This window comes from Thunnus maccoyii, chromosome 22 (assembly GCF_910596095.1).
Source record: "Thunnus maccoyii chromosome 22, fThuMac1.1, whole genome shotgun sequence".
NCBI classification, from domain to species: domain Eukaryota; kingdom Metazoa; phylum Chordata; class Actinopteri; order Scombriformes; family Scombridae; genus Thunnus; species Thunnus maccoyii.
In genome coordinates, this window is record NC_056554.1 from 25,684,814 (window position 1) to 25,699,518 (window position 14,705).

The 14,705-nt window shown below is 38.4% G+C and overlaps 1 pseudogene; it reads right to left on the reverse strand.

The window, feature by feature from the left end:
• Positions 1–11,152: 11,152 nt before the first annotated feature.
• LOC121889716 overlaps positions 11,153–14,705 on the reverse strand; it is a 55,741-nt pseudogene continuing 52,188 nt past the window's right edge.

A 14,705-nucleotide genomic window follows, 5' to 3' on the forward strand; every position in this document is an offset into this window, starting at 1 on the left:
TGTTATGTTAAAAAATTAAATGGTGTTTAAGGTTTAGGGTTAGGCACATATGAGGCTGTGTGGGGAATGCCAATCTTAAATCAAATACTGACAGGGCTGGCCCTGGGTACATAATTTGTCTGATCTGAGCAGACAGATTTGTGTCATTAGCATTCAAACATAAATGAAGCAGGATACTGTTTGTGTGTGGAAAAGCTATTAATTACAGAACATAAGCTGCTGTGACTCTGACTAGACCTCACTTATTAATTACTATGAAACGGGAGTTATGAAATCTGAAAACCTCCTCTATATACAGTATGTACTATAGATATATTTGCTTTCTGTCTTTGTCCATGTTGAGTCTTGCGATGAAACACAGTTTTGTTGAAATGTTACATCATCTGTTTGAATCATTTAAAGGCTTTAAATCAGTCTGCCTTTAAATCTGGCTGCCTCCTGCTAAACTTAAATTTAGTTTAGTAACCCACTCTCTGATTAGATATGGACTGATTATCAGAGGTATCAAGCTGAGTTGTAACCCTTTCTGACAAATGTCAGAGGATCAAACTGATAAACAAAAACTCTGCATCTTAACTTGGGTGTGTTTGTCTTCTGTGAGTCATTCCAAACTGATCTGATCAGATCTTCCTGATGTCTTTGTTCAGTGAAACTTGGCAGACCGCCACCGAGTCAAGACCTAAACAGCTCAGAGAAACATGATGCTGACACAGCAAGAAAACATGGAACAAAAAGGATTCATGTTCTATGATTCAACATTTTGCCTCCACATGTGGATTAAATTCAGTTTAATTATTGACTGAATAAAGTTTCCACTCTTCACCAATCAGAAAGAGGATTTAGACATAAACAACAGACATAAAGAAGTTATTGATCGTTGTTGTAGCCTACAGCCACATTATAAATACTGATGAACAGAAATGTTTATTAAACCAGAGTGAGCCCTCTAATACATAAAGACAAGAAATGAGAACCTGCATCCCTCCCAGAACCACAGAACCACAGAACCACACCACCAAACTGAATGAACGTTACAATAAATAGATCAAATCTTGACTGAAGTGAAACAGATAACTTGGAGGTTGAAGTTTGTGGAAGATAGCAGCACGTTAAATAACATGAGTTCAGTCTGAAAGGTCTGTGAGCAGGTAGAAGCTTTAACCAAGCTTTCACCATTACTGTAACTGGGAATGTTGGTATCGGCAGTAGATGAAGAAGTACTCAAAGCTTTTCTTTCTCTTTATTAATACCCAACAGTCAAAGTCCTGCATTCATGTTTTTACTTAAAGTGAAGTCAAGTCAAGTTGGAGCTTTTAATTCTGTTTTATATAATGCTGGATAGTTTAATCAATAATAAATCATCATGTAGAAGCCACATACATAAGACTCCTGTATTTTCTATGTTTTATAGTCTTGTATTGTTCACTACGTGGTCATTTTAGGTGGTGGGTGTGTTCACCAGGGCTTGGGCGGTAATGATAGTGGTTATATTTGATTGCATTCATCTGTTCACCTTTCTTGGCAGAGAGAGGCTGTGAACATGGGAGTGAATAATTTTGGTTGACTGCACTCATGCACACCAAAGTATGATTCAGTAACTGGCACAAGTTGTATGTTTTCATACAACTTTCTTTTAACTATGCAGCGTAACCAGTAACATTCACCTGTCAGGTAATTGTAGTGGTACAGTGTTTTCTTCCAAGTATACAGTTGAATATATTTTGGATGATTTGGGGTCAATTTTAAGTTATTTCAGGGTACAATGAGTTAGAATAGTAACATCATTTAATATTTTTAATTTCCAAACATCATAATTAATCTATAACAGTTTGAAGCACCTTTTAGTTGGTTGCTCCAGGCATCGCCTACCTTGCCGGGGGTAAAGTAAAGTCCAGCCCTGCAGACGACTGGACTTCGCTTCTGTCTGAAGGACACAGCTGTGTACTGACGGCAGCTTTTATTTGTGTTATCATTTCCTGTTGGTTTCTACACAGAATCACAACACAGATCAGACCTGTTGAAATGTGAAATAGCCTGCTACATCTAAACTCCACAGACAGATCAACAGTAACAATCAGGTCCGTGACGTAGGTGGTTTTTTTGGATGGTTGACATTCTCTCTTTTTATTCAAGCTTAAACAACAAGTTTAGTTTTCAGTCCTGACAGTGTCAGAGTTGGAGGCAAGTGTTGTAAGTAAAAGTGCCAATACAGCAAAGTAAAAATACTCCATTACAAGTAAAAGTCCTGCATGAAAAATCCTCCTAAAGTAAAAGTACATAAGTATTATGAGCTTGATGTAGTTAAAGGGTTAAAATAAAAGTAGTGGTTTGGTCCATGTGACTAATAGTTGAGTCAGTGATGACACAAAAAGGAGAAAACAAGATACAGTTTTAAGGCTTTCCGTTGACGGTGAAGAGTAGTTTGAAGCCCGTTTTAAACATGACTGTAGAGGACTAAAAGCAGGAAGTTTTGTTTCACAGAAAACGAGAGCCAGAGAGCAGCAGCTCTGTAACTCCACCTGAATCTTTACTGAGTAGAAACCCCACAGAGATGTTTGTGGATTCTGTATTGTGTATTTTTCTCTCTGATTGGTTGCTGTGGATAATGGAAACTTTATGTCATCATTTTAATTATTTACTGATTATATCAACAGCTTGTTGTTCAGGCACCAGTTTCAGCATCGAGATAACCTGTAAGGCATGTTTACTATGTAAAGAAGAGAATCCAGTCAGTTTGTCATATCACAAAAGTTTCCAGCTCACATCTTCAGACCTGTGCTGATGTTTTTAGCTGCGTCAACCTGACAGCAGATCAGTCTTGTTTGAAATGAAACCTGTTTGTTTGTTTCCTCACACAACAATAAAATACAGAAAAAACAACATTATACAGCGTTTTTGGAACAGATTTAACTTGTGGGACTTAATCCACATGAATGCAGATCATGTTATGTCTATTAAAAATGTGACCTGATCAGTTTTACCTGAAGGCCACATCAGTGATACATGTCAGCAGAAAAGTGTCAGATGGAGACTATCTGTTTTGAATCCCAAATGTGGACGCAAAGTGTTTGACTTTCTTCCAAGCTAATAACATTGGTTTGAATATCTGTGTGTTGTTTTCTCTCTGTGTGTTTGGCACCATTTTGTTTCCTGGTGACTGAGACATGCTGGCTGTCTGCCAACATACTGAACAAAGAGATGAAACATGTATTTTTTTAAATACATTTTTTAAAAACAATTCTTTTGTAATGAAGAAGAGCCAATAACAGTATCAATAAGAGTGTCAATCAACCTCCTGTCAAGTCTTTTCACACATTGAAGTTCTTCTGTTTATGTTTTTTCATAACGTGATTGTTTTGACAGGATAAAGATTTTTTTTTTAAAGATGTGTTTCCTTATTATGAATTCAGTGTTTATGAGTGTAGTTGAGTCTGGATTGTTTTTATTTTAAACTGAGTCTGAACTTGTTGACTCATGTCTGAACTTCCTGGAATAAAAAGCAGTTGAACCAGTCTCTGTTGAGCTGTGATTCAGTTTGTGTCAGTTTTTGTCCAGTGAGGAGAGGTTTCCTGCTCTGAGAAGCTTCATGAATTCAGGCCCAGAGTTCACATCTCATCACAGACCTGCAGTGAAACTTTGTCTTTACATGAGCTGTCACCAAGATCTTCCCCTGACCTCAACCAACTGTAGTTACCATCAGTAGATGTTGTACAAGAGTTGTTTTTTCTACAACTGTGTCTCATATTGTTTTATCTGTGTGTGTTCAGCATGTCCACCAGAGCCAGAGGTTGTCTACTCTTCACTGAGGTAGACCTCCACACCTTCACACCAGTCCAACCACTGACGTCCAGCTGGCCTGTTACTGGTCTCCAGAGCCCCTCAGGCAGCAGTACATTCATTTTTTATACATATTTTATATATTTCATCTTGTTCTCTCTAAATAAGAGTCATGCAGCAACAGAAAGACAAACAACAGAATCATTTTCAGATGTGTTTTTAGTGAATTAACAATGAAATGTAAAAACTAAAACTAAAATGAACACATTTGTGGAAATATATTATGTACTATAATAATAATATATTAACTTTAATACGGAAACATGTCTTCAATAAGATGTTTCTGATCTAATAATGACCAATTAGTTGTTTTATGTTTAATGTCCTCATTAACTTAACTGTCATTTACATATATTATATAATATATATATTTGGAGCGTGCTTTTGTTGCTGCAGCATTAACTTATTTGCAGGATCAATACACTTTGGTCTTGCTTGTTGTTTTCTTCGTGTGGTTCTGTGGGTCTCACAAAGATGGAAAATTTGACTTGTTCTGGTTTTATTGTGGGTAACTGATCAACGCACACCTCTGACTATCTGTGTGTTTGTAGCTCTGCAGCACCGAAAACAAACGTACAAAAACTGCAACCGCAGTCTATAAACAGCAGAAATACCATTTAGCAGATGGAAACTCTGCACACACACAGCTGCAACACAGAGTGTGTGAAGAGTTTGGTTCATTACTTAGTGAAACATGAAGAAAATTCACTATAAAATGTCTCCTGGTTTATTTCAGAAGCTGTTTAATTATCATGTGATTCATCTTTTTCTATTTTAAACAGTCACAATTATTAATATCAGCAACACACATGAAAAAACATCCTGTACCTGCAGCCTTTCATTTGTTAATAGATTTTTTATAATAGATATTTGATAGATTTTATTTCAAGCATGAATATCCGATTGTATTCTTTCTGTAATTCGTTTGAACTGTTTATTGGTGTCATTTTCATTCAGTCAGAGGATCTATAATCGATCATGTTGCAGCAGCAGATATAATCAATGAGTGTGTTTACATGCACATTAGTCTTGAATCTTCTCCTGGTTTTGATTATATTCAGGATTTGGCATTTATATGGAACATGAGAAAACAGCTCTCATATTTATCAAACTGCTTAAAGTAAAAATTTGGGCTTCAGTGAAAGATGAAAGTAAAAATTCTTCACTTTTACTCACAAACTTAAGCCTTAAGCATGTTGTTGGCATTCAGGGACAGGCCCTTCAGTGGTTTGCTACCTACCTCCAAGACTGATCAACCTCTGTTTGAAGGGATAATACGTCTTCCTCTGTACACATTTCCTGTGGAGACCTATTTTGTTTTCCCTGTATATGCTTCCTTTGGGGTCTATTTTCAGAAAATATAATATCTCCAACCATTATGACACCCAGCTGTACCTCCAACTGAAACCGTGTGATCCATGCAGTGTTGACTCCCTCCTAAATTGCATTGAGGATGTAAAATCCTGGATGGCAAAAAGCTTCCTTCAACTGAAGCAGAATAAAACTGAGGTCCTAATCTTCGGCCCTGCAGACAACTCCACAACCACATTCAATGCCCTCGAGCTTCTGTCAATGAATGTTAAGTCCCACACAAGAAATCTTGGTATTATTTTCGATTCTGGTTTAAAATTTGATAAGGTGCAAAGCAGGGGTGCGCAGAGCTCAAAATCTTAAGCAGAGTATCAGGTGCACAGTAGTGGTAAATATGCGTTTCAGCCTAAAGCTATCATAAGTGTCCATTTCTGTAATTTCTGTCCACAATAAAAAAACATAAGAAGATGGATCAGTGAGTGCTGCTGTTTTGCTGTTTCAAGTTAAAATCATTCCTGTCCGCTAAAGATTTGGAGACCATAGTTCACGCTTTTATTTCTTCTTGCCTCAACAACTGAAATTCTCTCTATGTAGGAATCAGTCAGTCAGTTCTCATCTGCAGCTGATTCAAAATACAGCAGCGAGACTCCTCACTGGTACCAAGAATTCAGACCTGATACTGGCCTGTTCTGGCCTCTCTTCACTGGTTACCAGTTAAGTACAGAGTTGTTTGTTTGTTTTTAAAGCACTGCATGGACCACCAGGTTACATCTCTGAACCCTTCAACCCCTATTCTACCTCCAGACCCCTCAGATCTGCTGACCAGTCACCGTTCTCCATTTCCAGGCACCCAGTTAAAAACTAAAGGTGAGGGACTTCCAACGTTCAGCCGCAAAGATGGCAGCATAAGAGAAATTCTCACCCAACAACCTAGATTAAATAGCCCTGTAAACTTATTAAGCTCACGTAAAACTTGAGCTTAAGTCACAGATGAGGGCTGAATCATGACGAGAGACAGGCAGAACAAAATTAAAATCAAGAAATCTGCATAGAACGTTGATTCACACGACAACCTAGCTGAGAGTCCTCTCCAGCTAGCAGCAGCTCACCAGCTAATACTAACGGAGAAGAAGATGTGGATGCGGACATGGAGGTCACTCTGAACACCATATTCGCCGAGATAAAAAGTTTCTGACAAGATAACAAGCAACAACTGAAAGAAATCAAAGAAGAGATCAGCAAAACTAAACTAAGACTCGACGAGGCTGAGGAACGAATTGCAAACACAGAGGAGAGAATACAATCTATGGGAGAAGTGATGAAGGAGCTAATAAAACTTCAGACCCACATGGAAGCAAAACAAACAGACCAAGAGGGAAGATCGAGGCGAAACAACATCAGGATCTACTCTGTAATTGAGGGGTCTGAGAAAGAGCACCGTGAGCAGGAGCTCCCCCGAAGTCCATCATCGTGAAGTTTCTCAATTACAGAACCAAAGAGGAAATTCTCCGAATAGCGTGGCAGAAGAAGGACTTTATCTGAAAGAATAAGCAAATAATTTGGACAATGACTATGCACCAAGCATAATTAAGAAAAGTCAAGAATACGCAGAAGCAAAGAAGGTTCTGAAGGAAAAGGGAATATGGTTCCAGACTCCCTTCCTGGCTAGACCACGAGTCTTTTACCTGGACTGGACCCGCACCTACAACACCGCCGAAGCGAAGAGGGAGATGGCTGAGGAGGGGTTGTCGGTCACTCAAACCACCTGAGTCACTGATGGAGCAGATCCAGAGGCTGACATGGACAGTCAGCGGTAGACGGGGACAAACACAGGAGAGTAAACGAGGGTCAACATTTAGAGACAGGCTCCAGAAATTCAGCTGGGACCCATCATTGAGAGACCAGGATAGGGATGAGTAGACAATGAACATAAATATTGCTTGAATATGTAGATTACATACTGTGATATGTCATGTTTAAGTCAGGACGTGGTAAGGCTTAATTATCATCATGAAAACATGTCTGACCACACTCTGGCTTTTATTGGTTTGTAGTTTATTTGTTGTTTATGAAATGCTGTTTGTGTTAATTTTCTATCTTATTTATATCTGTGTTGTTATTTTGATCCTGTGTTTTTGTTTGATTGTAACCATCAATCAAATAATCCAATAATTTTAATCTCTCTGTAAAGCACTTTCGTCGACATCTGTTGTTTTAAATGTGCTCCATGAATGAATAAATAAATAATATAAATAAATTGACTTGACTTGACAAATTTTAGAATAAAAACTATTAATCAAACTAGTTTTGAGTGTAAGATGCCATTAGATGTTAGAAAGCTAATTTGTTTGCAGTTTGTTCAGTTTGATAAATATGAGCTCAGGTTTGTTGTTTATGTGATAAAGTAAGTTGCTTTGAACAAAAGCGTCTTCAAAATGAATATGATGTAATAAATGTAGGTCAGGCAGCAGGCTGATATTAATGATCTCCATACATGTATTTTATATTTACAGAATATAATGCAACAAATACTAACTAGAAAACAAGCATCTCTTGAACAGAAACGTATGAAAAGCTGTGAAAGTGCATTAAAAGAAGGAAATAAAGGAGGAAAGATGGGAAAGTAATCAGCAGCTTCCTCTTACTGTCTGAAGGGCTTTTAGTTTGAAGTCAAACCAACTCAAGATGAAAAGATGATGAGGTCTTCAGTCAGGACTGTGGCCTGTTTCCACAGCTGTAATCAATAATATTGATTATTAATTGCTTCTTTCAGTTCAGATATGACAGGGCCTGATCATTAACTGAACTGAGTCATTAAACAGAGAGAAAGAGAAGAAGACATTTTATGTACCAAAGTGAACCAAAAAAGGAGCAAAATAATAATAATAATATCTTACAATAATCTGTTATATGTTTAACTGCTGTGCAGTTTTTAATCAAACTAAAGAGTCTGCTGTCACCTACTGGCAATAAGTAGGATCACATCAGAGCTGCTGGGTTATAAATGAGTTACAGTTTCTCTTATATCGATTTTTCATTGCTTTTTATTTTTGCAAAATATTTTTGGTTTTATTGGTGTTCATTTGTCATTGTCTTTTTTATAGACCTTGTTATGTGCAAGTTTGTTGATTTTTTATAATTTAAATATATTGACTTTATTATTTATTATTTTGAATACTTTGCAATTGTCAATTGTATCTTAACTTCTCAAATTTTAATATATTTTTTATATATTTTAATAAAATATTTTTAATAGACATTGTTTTGTTCATGTTCATTCAGTTATGAGCAGTGTGTGTGATTTAGTGGTTGCGCTGGGAGTGTTTTGCTGCCACAACCATAATTTTGTTTAGGGCCACCAAAATTCTACGGCCGGCCAGAATAACTGAGTCTGGACTTCATAAAGCTCTCCACCTAAACCAAAGAATTTACACAGTGCTTCTATACTCTTTGCCTAAACACTAATACAACTACAACTGTAATGTCTGCCATGTTTCTTCCTGCCGAGCTCCAGGTAACATCTGCTCAATATCAACTCACAAGTAAGTGTTAATGACTAATTTACTGACATTTCTGACTCATTTCTAATCACTCTGATGGCAGATAAAAAAATGTATTTGTACTCTGTAGAAAAATGACAGTTTTTTAAACTTCTAGTTAATTCTAATATGGTCCTCAAGCAGCATTTTAATAATGGATTTAGTCCTTAAACAGCATAATGAGCTTTAGTCATTCAACCGCATTTTAATATTTTTAAATTTTTAAATTTTAATTTAAACTGCATTTTAATGATTGTAATTGTTCACCGTATTTTAATCATTTAATGGAGTTATTATTATAACAAAGGTTCAGGAACAAGACCACGCCCCTCCCTCTCACTAAATTCAATCATCCGTGCATACCTATATAAGCGTGTCTATTCCCTTTCACTCCCGTTCGTCTCAGTTCTCACAGCCCTCCCCCCAAACCCCATTTCCCTCCTTTTTCTCCTCTCAATGGGTGGCTCATAGTGGTTAGCACTTAACCTCACAGTAAGATCCTGGGTTTGAACACTGGCCATCCCAGGTCCTTTCTGTGTGGAGTTTGCATGTTCTCCCCGTTTTCGTGTGGGTTTCTGCAGAGTGCTCCGGTTTCCTCCCACCATCAAAGACATGCTCGTTAGGGTTAATACTTCTGCATAAGTAATTCTTCTTGTCCTATTCTAGGAACCACAGGGGGATGAGGAAGCAGAAAGCTCATCGAGACATGTCCCCCACCCTGAGTCTCGACCCCTGGGTTCCTAGACACTCAAGCCTCTTTGTGATTCCATTTGGTCCCTGGTCATCCCCCAGCAATCGACCCCCTTCATCCCTTTCCTCGACCCTCATCCAGCCCACCATACACTATCCTCATCCAATCCTGAACCCTCTTGACAATCCAAATAAATCTACTTTTTATACCGTTCAAATGGCGTGGTCTTTGTTAGTGAAAAAGCATTTTAATATATAACATATGTTATATCTGTGTATGTTTATCAAATGTGTTTAACAGTATTAACTCTGTCAATAAATAAAAGTGGTAAATGGCTGCATTTATGAAGCTCTTTTATCCAGGGTGCTTTACAATGTCTTTTCTGCTGCTCACTCTCCCATTCACACACACTCAATCACATACAACCTCTCACACTGATGGCGGTGAGTTACCACGCAGGGTGCTGGTGCAGCCATCAGGAGATATTTGGGTACAGTATCTTGCCCAAGGACACATCAACATGTGGACAGCGGAAGTCGGGGATCAAACCACCGACCTTCTGATTATTGGATGACCCGCTCTACCTCCCGATGCAGGAGTAATAAATACATATCAAGTCTGAAATGTTGAAGAGCTTCTCTGTTAAAACAAACTAACAAAAACATAATTATTAGGTGGATTTCATGCCATCTAAAATATTTAACTGGATGTAACAAACATAGAATCATCTGATTAATGCAGCATTTGTATGATTCGCTCCCAAGTTTTCACCTGCTGCACAAAGTTACAAGTTTCATACTTGTTTTGATATTTTTTCATGCATAAGAGTAACCATTTAGATTTCTAATATGTGGTCAATTCATCCAAATTTGGCAGTTTGCTCCAACATTTTCAGACATTCTCTCTTTGGTCATTCACCGTTGACTCTAATGTCTTTGTAAGATTTTCATATATGAGAAAAATTTCAGTCTTGCAGATGCAATTTGTTTATTTGCCACATTGGTTTAAAGTGAATCTTCATGTTTATATTAGTCAGAACAACAGTGTTGCCTCTGTTGAATTTTGGGTCTTTATATGTACAGATATCACATTTCAATTGAAATCAATAAATATATATAAATTAAAATAAACAGAGGCAGTGCAGTTTCTGCTAAATTTAGTTTTATTATTTAATATACATTACCGACTGAATTTTTAACACACATCACAAATTGGAATCACAGATTTCATCTTGCATCTTTTTTTTATATTATGTAAATGGACCTTTGAGCTGAGATTATTTCTCTCAGGAGCTGCTGGAGACCAAGCCACAGCTAAAAGGAATATTTGAGTTTCATTCATCAGGTGGACACAAACACAACTTCAGTGGTATAATCCTACTGCTGAGCGTCTGCCAGATGTAGAGTTAGGTTTCCCTGGGTTTTGCCTCTCAGGCTACAAACAGGCTGCCCCTACTTATTGTTGGAGGCTTTTGGGGATGTATGTGTTACACCCAAGAAAATAAAGAATACAAATGACAAAATGTTGCTTTGGATTTATGTTTACATTGGAATTACAGGTATGTATTTATTTTTTTATTCTATTAATACTTCTGTTAATAAACTAGACATCACATGGCTGTAATGGTGTATTTTGTCATTAGAGGAGGTTGCATTTGTTGGAGCGCTGCCCCTTTAAGAGAAGTTCTGGGTAAAAGGGGGGGGGGGGGGGGGGGGGTTTGTGGAGTAAAAAAATTAATAATAAAAAAAGACGAGAGTTGGAGACGAGAGGACAGTGGGCCTTGTCCATTTTAAGGGTGCAACATATGCAGAAGAAGAAGAAGAGGACTGCAGAAGCTAATCATGAAAAGCCACATAAACACTTTCAGCATCATAGATGATTTGCTAGATTGATATAAATGCAGGAAATAGCATTCTTTGTTTTTTTGTGTGTCCTACTCACTTCTGAAACAAGCACATCGAACAGATTTCAAGGGAAAACAAAACTGCAAGAAAACCACACAAACGAAAACCACAAGTGTTTGTCTCATTTGTGAAGTGCCAGACACAATTAGGTCAACTTCAGCCTGACACGTTAGAAATTTTCTCACTTTGGGGGTCTAACAAAAATAGAAGTATATCACACACAGTTTTTTGTCATTTAAGAGGACATTTCAAATGTTAAAGCTAAACAAAAAACAAAGCTGAACCCTCAAATGTCATGATCATAATGATGTTTTATAATGTGACAACACTGGTTAAGGTCTGGTTAGGTTTAGTGAAAGATTATTTTTGAGTTTGGGTTGAAATGATCACTTTTTTAAGGTTAGAGAAACATGTGGTGTGGGTTAATGTTACTGCTTCCTTAAAGTTAGGCATGGCTACAATAATAACCACAGCGTCAAGGTTAGGGGATGATTGTAGTTATGCACAGATGCATCTGTCACTCAAACTGATCATAGCTTGTTTTTTGGCGACTGACATCATGACTTGTTCTGTGGTTTTTCTTGGGAAGGTTTTCATTTACTCTGAAGTCACTCTAGCACAGATGAGCCATTGGGCAGAAATATGGAAATAATAAAAAAAAAACTTAATTCAGAATATTCAGAGTTACAAAGATTGATGTTTCTTGCAGTAAAGTAACAGAACAAACTTAAAGCAGTAACTTTATATTTTAAATGTTCAGCTTTTCAGCTTCTGTTCTAGTTCTCATGTTCACCATTGTCACTGTAAACTGTCTCTGACGTGTTCAGCTCAGAAGTGATGCTCAGTAGTGACCGCCACAATGTCATCAAACTCCTCAGCCAATCTCTCTGCAGCCTGGGTGGGCGGGGGTGTTACCATGGAGACGGGTAGGTCATTTCCTGCCGCTGAGGAGTAAGTGATAAACTTTGGAAACATTTTCCAGAGAATTTTCCAGATCTGTGGTAAATATCATGTAATCAACACCATGTAACTGATAGAGATACTGTGCAACAAATAATTGATTGATTAATTGATTGAGTGATTGATTGATAGTTACTGAGTGTCTCTAAGGTGAGTGAATGATTCAGAGTGTTACCTGCAGGCCTGTGTCGATATAAAGACACCATGATGAGAGTGGAGATGAAGTACGGACAGAACACCACTAGGTGGCAGACCAGTCTGAACACAAGCTGGAGGGGAGCTGAGGCAGGGGGCGGTGCTACAGAGACAGGGGGCAGGGCTGCTGAGACAGGGGGCAGGGCTGCTGAGACAGGGGGCAGGGCTGTGGTTGGTGGTTTATCTGCAGAGAGAATCACACCTGGTCAGGTGAACATGTGGATGAAATAAGTGGTGACATCAAAGGTGACTTCCTCACCTGTGACAGTGATCCAGCTGGATGGAGACTCTCCATGACTGCTGATGTTACACTTGTAGAGGCCTTCATCAGACTTGGAAACATTTATAGAAATCAGCTGGGAGGTTGGAGGTCTTTGTTTTACAGTGCAGAGTGACATCATCTCCCTCCATCACAGGGAGGACAGGACTCTGCAGGATCACTGATCCATCTGAACACAGAGACAAACTACAGCATTTCATCATTTACACTCAGCTTCATCAATACTAACTCCACTGTCTGATCTTACCAGTGACAGTGATGTTGATGCTGTTACTGGTTGCTCCCTCTCTGGACTCACACCAGTAAACTCCGCTGTCCATTGGGATGATGTGTGCGATGTTACAAGAAGAATGAACTGTCTTCCCCCATTTAGCTCCACACTCAGCTCTGGTTTCTTTGGTTGTGTTCCTCCTCAGCATCCATCCAGCAGAGCTGTCGTCCTCCTCACAGCTCAGAGAAACAAACTCTCCTTTAAACATCTGAGAGCTGCTGGGACTCACAGTCAGAGAGGCTGTGAGGGCTGAAATGGCATCATAGTGACCCTTTACATGTTCGAAGCCATATGTGGTAATAAACAGCATCTAGTCGTTTGAGTCGAGATCAGTACAGACAGAAACAGTAATAAACCACAATATCAACTACACCTGCAGCAAATCCTTGTTTAACAACCTAAAACCCTTCATGTGGATACTGACAAACACTGGTGCCTTTTAGTTATCATTTAGTTAAACTTTCATCATTATTCAAAGAATGAAGCCTTTTTCTTGTATTTTTTGTATAGGACCAGAAGCACAACAAGACTTTCAAGTAGTATGACACAATTTTATCAGATCAACCATAAAAACCTGGAGGACATTATACAACATCTGAAATCCTCCTACTGCCTTGATATTCTACCTACAGGCTTTTTCAAAATTGTTTCTAACTACATGGTCTTAGATGTTCAACATGTCTCTTCTCTCAGGTGCCTTCCCACAGGCCCTGAAAACTGCCATCATCAAGCCACTCTTAAAAAATAACTTCACTAATGAGCAATTATATGCCTATATCAAACCTCCTTAAGTAAAATCAAAACTGTTTTACAACAGCTGAACAACTTCTTGGCACTAGACAACCATTATGATGTCTTCCAGTCAGGATTTCGACCACACCACAGCACTGAGACTGCTCTTGTTAACGTCTTCAATAACATACACTTAAACACTGACAGTGGCAGAATTTCAGTCTTAGTATTACTGGATCTCAGTGCTGCATTTGACACAGTCAACCACAACATATTACTAGACAGAGTGGAAATCTGGGTGGGACTTTCTGGCACAGAGGACAAGGACAGGGACTACTTTGTGTCTATAGGTAAATACACATCTGAGCAGACAATACGGAGTACCCCGCAGCTCCATTTGGGGGCCTCCTCTGTTCAACATCCTCATGCTCCCACTGGCTCAGGTTATGGAAAACAACAAAATATGTTATCACAGTAATGCAGACGACACACAAATTTACATAACCACATCACCAGGAGACTATGGTCCAATACAAGCACTGAGTAAGTGCATTGAACAAATCAGCGATTGGATGTGCCAGAATTTTATTCAACTTAACAAAGATAAAACTGAAGTAGAAACGGGGTTCTCCACGCATCTTCCAACAAAAAGCAGCTGAATCAGGTACTTCTCAGTTTGAGGACAGCAGACTTCAAAAATCAGAAGGGACTGGAGCACACTGATTAATCTGCAGCCCTTAATAGTGCAAACAGACTAATGTTTTGACACTACTGTGTCTTGCCTGACTCTGATGAAGACACAGTAGTGTCAAAACATTAGTCTGTTTGCACTATTAAGGGCTGCAGATTAATCAGTGTGCCCCCAGTCCCTTCTGTTTTATAAAACTGAAGTAATTGTTTTTGGAGCCAAGAGAGAACGATTAAAAGTCAGCAATCAGCCTCAGTCGATAATGTTAAAAACCACAAACCAAGCCAGAAATCTTGG